Raw genomic sequence first — 7040 nt, 5'->3', positions numbered from 1 at the left:
AACTGGAGTCATTCGCATTACCCGTGTACCTTCAAATTTGAATCGAAAATAGAATGCTAACAATGCTCCTTTCAGAAAAGCGAAGTAGATTGAAACATAAATGAATGACAAAACTGATAACTGATCATCTATTTCAAAACCAATTTTCTTGAAAATTAATAAACTTTGCATCCCTCTTAGAATTACACGGTCTTTCATATTTCATGAGAGGCTTTTCATTATCTCACACAAAAATAGTTTGAAACGTGAAGTTCCATACTGTACCATCCCTCTAAGATTTCAACCAATTCATTAGTCTCGAAACTCGTCGTAAATTTTCGCCATCACCTTGATATCCAGTTTGAGAAAAAAAAAATCAAATACGTGTAGGCGTACTATGGGCATCTGTAGGTTTGACTACACTCACCGTTATCCTTAATCTACACTAAGCCAGGGCTCGACACTAACGGTGGCCCGGTAAATAATGATAATTATTTCAAACTTTCTACAGCAGAAAAACAGTTACTATAGATCTTGGTTGAAATAAAAAAAAAATAGCCGAATTTGAATAGGGAGGCTACACCAAAGTTTTGTGGCTTGCACAGATCATTGACTGTTCGTGTGATCATGACACCTCACGTATGTTCGTAGAAACAAGCTATGTTAAGGTACTGGATGTCTCTCTCAATTCCGTTTCTTTCTTCTTCTTCTTTTTTTTTTGGGGGGGGGGGTGGCTGTGGGTGGGCAATTACATGCTAGAAATTGATAAGTAAGACGGTATTCTTTTCATAGGTAACCCCAAATTTTACAGCTTGAAAATTCAAGTTTTGTTTAGATGAGAAATACCATACATGAGAGTATAATAAACCTGACATATACACACGATGGTCAATATAGTTGCCAAATTTGAAATATTTGTCCTTTCATGCAAAACATTGAACCCTGCTGGCACTTTAGCATCATTTTAAGAATTATCGTTTTATTTAAAATATCTATATATATATTTTTTTTTATCTTTAGATACCAGCAGCATACTTTGCAATTGATTAAATATATTTTATCATTCTCTCAATCGTTATATTTTGAAATCATTTTACGATTAGTTTCTCTTCCCATTAAACATTCATACTTGTTAAAGCATTTTCGAACTTCTCTTGCTTATCGATACACATCCGGTAACTGACTTATCTATTAAATTGAATTATTTTCAGATGAATTATTGAAACGTCTTTTTTGTTTGCCTTTTCTTAATGACCATTTGCATTTATTTTGTTACCATCCAACATCTATTTCACTACAAGTATATCAATGGAACATTTTTTTTTTCTTACGTGACCGGCGCTTTATTAGATCACATTGAAAATTTCTTCTGACGTTATTGCGCAAGTGATAGTCCAGTCATCTCAGTGAGTTTTACAAGCCACAGAACGAGCCTCAAACTGAACACCTATCTACAGAAATAGTGGGTTCGGTGCAGATGCAGCGTGGATGATGAACGGAGGCAGACCGAAGGGTGTGGCTCCTGGGTACTGCGAGTTTATCCTCATCCTTGAATATTAGTTGTTGTCCCCCTTCCATCATCCAAGACTTTCTGTGATAAAGGCATCAGAGACAGGACAACACTTTAAGGAGGTTATCGTACGCATGGTATGGTTAGAACAACATGGCTTCATATCGGAAAACAACAACAAAAACAACAACGACAACAACAGCAAGAACAACAACAAAATAAACAACCCTAAAAATCACTGTTTCACCTAAAACTGAACGTCGATTCGAATGCAGGACCCCGCCCCAAGCCCCTCCCGACTACCTTTACCAATACGGTCCAGAGTCTCATCAACAGAATGACAAAACTTTGTACATTATCAACGGGTGCAAACTCAAGATATAAATATGTCTAACGACACTCTCTTCGGTTTACATTGGGAAAGAAGTGGGTATGTATTACCTCCATTAAACAAGTGGATTACGAAAATTTCTCCTATAATGGAACATACCCTCTTGTAGCCGGCGCATGTGAGGGGAATGATAACAGAGAGGAAGCCCAAGGTCAAGGTAATGTGTTTCGCCCAGATGGCGGCTTCTGCAGGGGAAGAAACATCAATGTAGATACATGTAGATATGAAATGTCGAAGAAAGGGTCACATAAGTAAGTACTTTAGTTTGTAGAAAATATGATACTATGCAGATAAATGCACTCACATACGCAGCCCCACATTAATATGGTGTGTAATGTCTTAGATCATGAAATTTAAGCACTATAATATATCTGTAAGATACCCCGAAACAACGATCTGATATCAGAGACCATTAAGTCCCAGTAAGGTTCCAGAACAGTGCATACCCTATGTTAAAACATATTGATATATTGTCTGGAAAAGACAGTTTTTGAATTGGATTTTTTATCAGACACGCATACCCGAGCTTGGTTTATGCATTATTCAATCAGACATGTAATAAAATGAGCAAGATTAATATGACAAAGAAAGATATTTCAACTAAACCAAGCAAAATAATGTCTGTCCTGGAGAGTTTCGGAGTTACTTGACATAACCTAACACTCCGCGCGGTTTTACCCACCTAATTCACAGGATAGCTTTTGGAAGGAAAATGAAGATTGAATGTTTGAAAGTATTCTAGCCTTCGAAGCGAAGTATATGTGTAATGGTGTCGGGTGCAAACAACCATTTGGATTTAGAGCTGTTTATCCTCAAAGTGCCGACGTATAACTGCAGTGAGAAGAGTGAAAAAAATGACGTTGAAGTTTAACTCACCATCAACGAGTACATTCACTTTTAATTCTGTTTGGTAGGAGGAGCCGTTCTTTTTTACAACGCATCTGTAGGATCCGGCATGGTTGGGAATGACGTTATCAATGCTGAGAGAAGTGTTGGTTAAAACCTGGACTCCAGCTATTGGAACCCTGGCCTCTTCTGGATCGAACTTGCCTACAAGTTTGGTGTGTTGATCTCCCGAATCGTTACGTTTTCCCGCCTTGTACCATTCGACTGAGAGCAAATCTAATTGCCTTCTCCGGATGCAAGGGACCACATCCTTGGTACCAGCCAGTAGATTGACACTTGGAAATGCACCAGCCTCTACAGAACAATGTGTTTAACAAAGATGACAAAATAAAGAAAGCATCCAATGCAGATTCGGGGATGAAAACTATGCCCCTAAATAACCTACACAAGCCCTTTTTAAACAAACACACAAATATCAGACTAAATACGCTAAGAAATTTTTATCAACCACCCCATGGAAATTTGTAGCACAATATGGCTACAAAAACTTGTGAAGTCTATTGTTGGCAAACAAGCATTGAGAAGATTTTCTGATATGCAAGATTTGATAAACCATCTTGTAACTTTGTTTACATTACAAGGCTTTTGTTTAAATGACAATGGACTTTGCGATAACTGAACAAGAAGGATATAGTCCTATATTAGAAAAACTAAGTGACTTTTATGAAATAACGCAATTATCAGATATTTCTTTCCCAAGCAATAACAGAAAGTTCATGACTAACCATCAATAGAAATGTTGTATTCACGCACTATCCTGGCTGATGAACTTGTAGTTATGATACACCTATAGCAACCTTCATGCTCAGTGATTACAGGACTTATGCGGAGGGTGGCCGGTTGAACTATCTTGAATCTATCGTCTATCTGATCAAGACGCCCGGGATACTGGGCTACAGGTGGGTTGATTGGGTGAAGGTCTTGGTTGAGTTTGTGCCACCAAATGGCCGAGAAATCAATGGTATCTCTGACACACATCTGATATGCTCCATGGCGCCGGCTTTCAGGATGACATCTTCCATAGCAAAAACCACTTGTGGTCGAATTAAGGAAAAAATGCAGAAACGAGATTATGATAGACCTACATTACAATAGACAGACTAGAGGATGAAAGATAAAAAGAAAGTGAAAAGGTAGTGCCTGTGCATGCATAGACAATTGTGAGGAGATGTTATAAGCAAATTTTTAGGACATGACATTGGTTCGCTTGCTTTTGTTTTACATCGATTTATAGTTTCGTTAATTCATTATTCGTTTTCTTATGTATTTTCTGAGGGTCCCATCTCGTACAAGCTATTTAATAGAGTCCTCTATTTTCATCCCCATCATTACTTATTTTGTACTCTTCGTATATATTAAGAATTACAATTATGTTTTCTCTCTTTTTTTGTTACTTATTTTCCACATTTTTGTTTGTTTATCTACATGTTTGCAATTATTATTGATAATCTTCTGATATATTGTATATCAGTAATTTCCCTGTTTATTTCATGGAAATGAAAACACACTTGAACTTTCAACTTTCAACTTTCAACCAACTCACTTATTTGCATTCATTTCAACTGTTCGAGAACCGTTGAAACTGTATAACACTAATTCACAATTTCATAACTTCGCTAATTTCTATCCCATTTTGATCAAATTTTGACTGTAATTGTGCAATACTCCTCCTTGCCGAACTAATCTCTGACCAGCCCGTGAAATTCCCAATTAATTATGGTAACTCTACATGTTTGAGCTTTAGCACTGCATGATAGAGACGTCGTGAATTCACGGGAGCTAAGAACACATCGCATGAAGTGAAAACAATGATTGTGAAACTTGAAACTTTGAAAGTTTATAGACACCACTGAATTATGATATCCTCTTTCCTAAATCCTGTATTTTTTCCTTAAGAATGAACTTCTTCCTTTGACAACGAATAAGAGGTTGCTCTCAAATAACTAACAAGTTTACCCCTCGTGACTCTTGGGCTTGATGTACTGTCTGTTTTGCTGTCACGATTTGTTATGCAGATTAAAAGTAAAATGTTCGTCACTATTTTCAAAATACAAATTTCATCCAAGTATTCACTGTAGGGGCCCTATACACATGAATGAAGATATGAAAATACACTCAGCAAAAAAAGAAAAACACTTTTTCAAGTTTATATCTGGCTAAAAAGGTTGTTTTATATACCGTGTTAAAGGTAATTGAATTAGCTATCAACCTAGTATGTCAATGAAAATGTTAACTTTACGCATGAGTGAACACATTTGTTTTTCTCTTCCAAGGCACAAAGGTAAAAATTGCAAAATGGACAAGTTGTTATTCAAGCCCTATGCTCTTCCAAATAATAATGACAAATTCAACACAAAAGAAATGCAAATTGATTTGCAAAAATCAACGTATGATCTCAATAATGTCTCTGTAACCCTCCAAAGATAAGGAAAGGCAAAAATAATGGAGCAAAATTAAGAATCTTCTGTCAAATTTGCAGTCAAAAGACATAAGAAAAAAATTATGGTAACAAAGAAAGTGTAATCTATTTGAAATGTTATTCCAAATTAAGAAAAATTTGAATAATATTTGGTTCTTGAATTTGTCTCGTGCATCCTTAAATCCCTTACTCTCTATGTCATTTAAAGTTTGAATTGATGGAAAATGCTTATGTTCCGCCTTCAGTTTCCCCACTTTGTTTTTGTTTTGAATATAAAGGGAAATAAGGGAACTAAAACTTATTTCTGCTGTTTCCCTCACGTCTCTCATCGCATGAAATTGGTCTTTTGTTATCATTGCTATCTTGGAGGGCATTTGCAAGTGAATTCCAATATGTCCAATTCTGCAATTTTTAGTTTTCTGCCTTGGACGACAAAAGCGAATGTGTTCACTCATGTGTAAAATTTCCCTTTGTATAAACCTACCACGTTGATAGCCAATTAAACAATCTTTGATATGGTATATCACACATTGATTGTTATCAAAATCTTCTATGAAAAATATTAACTGGAAAAAGAGTTTACTTTCTTTTTCTTTGCTGAGTGTAGATTAATAAATAAGCATTTTTAAAAGTATATATATATATTTATATATATATATATAGGCCTATATACAATCCAATGTACATCGTATGCATACATAAAGGGAACTATATTTGCGTTACAGTATACACATATCGGAAGGAATTGCAAAAGGGAAATCTTCTAACACATTACTGTGTAAAAGCACTATTATACTTTTATACCATTGAACTGTAGGTCTACATGGGATGAATGGGGAATGAAATGACAGTTGGTAGGACTAACATGCAACATCTCGGTGCCTTATATTGATAGGTAAGCACGAGTAATGAACATGATAATCCATGAAAGGCGCTTCGCAATGACCTTGGAATGATAGAAAAAAGAGAACCCACAACTGTGTGGTGTGAGATGGAAACAAAATGGAGTATAAGAGTCGTACAGTTCTTCTGTCGGCACATTGAATAATGCAAGGTTGTTACCAAACGCGAATATGTTTTCAGGCACATACTTACCAGACGCTGCTCCCAAAAGGAACGACAGTGTTACATGCTTGAGACTCATACTCATTTCATGAGCAGACTTCACGAAGAACAAAATGGTGAGCGAGCAGTCAACGTGTCAGCTGTGGTTGAGCGTATACTGCAAGTGAATACCGTACAGCAGTACAACATACTTCGAGCTGTATATTAACAATAATATCAACCTTATTATGGGAAACGTAATGATAACAACATCTGGTGATAACTCGAAGAAGATTTATCTAAAAAATGCTCACATTGGTTATGAGGACACTGCAACTGATAGGAAGACACATTCGAAAAAACATGGCAGTGTCTGAAGGCTATACTATACTTTCTATCTGATCGCATTACATAGACTTTGGACCTACTAGTCAATAGCTGTCACATCGTGATGAAGTAGCAGGCATTAAACAAATAGCGAAGAGAAATCGGACGAGGGGACACTGTTCAGACCTTACATATGATTTCTCCATTTATGCCGTTCTGATTTCACTATAGTAGGCCTATATGCCTATAGCTTTATTGTGATTAGTGCTCCTTAGCACGTAATGTTTTGCTCAGTGCGTACAACGAAAGTAACCCGGAGATATTTATAATACAAGAAGAGTTAGCATGATATTACGGACGGGAGTAATGACAATTACTCACGTGATGTACAGTACATTTATCGACTTAATAACATACCCTTATCAGATCACATTAAAGGGATGCTCTAGTATTGGTGGAGATGA

The 7040-nt window shown here is 36.3% G+C and overlaps 1 pseudogene; it reads right to left on the bottom strand.

Annotated features, from left to right (window-relative positions):
• Positions 1-871: 871 nt before the first annotated feature.
• Positions 872-6485, bottom strand: LOC140230247 (uncharacterized; annotated as a pseudogene).
• Positions 6486-7040: the final 555 nt, after the last annotated feature.

This window comes from Diadema setosum, chromosome 6 (assembly GCF_964275005.1).
Source record: "Diadema setosum chromosome 6, eeDiaSeto1, whole genome shotgun sequence".
NCBI lineage: Eukaryota > Metazoa > Echinodermata > Echinoidea > Diadematoida > Diadematidae > Diadema > Diadema setosum.
The sequence above is the reverse complement of the archived record's forward strand: the minus strand, read 5'-3'. Positions and strand labels throughout refer to the sequence as shown.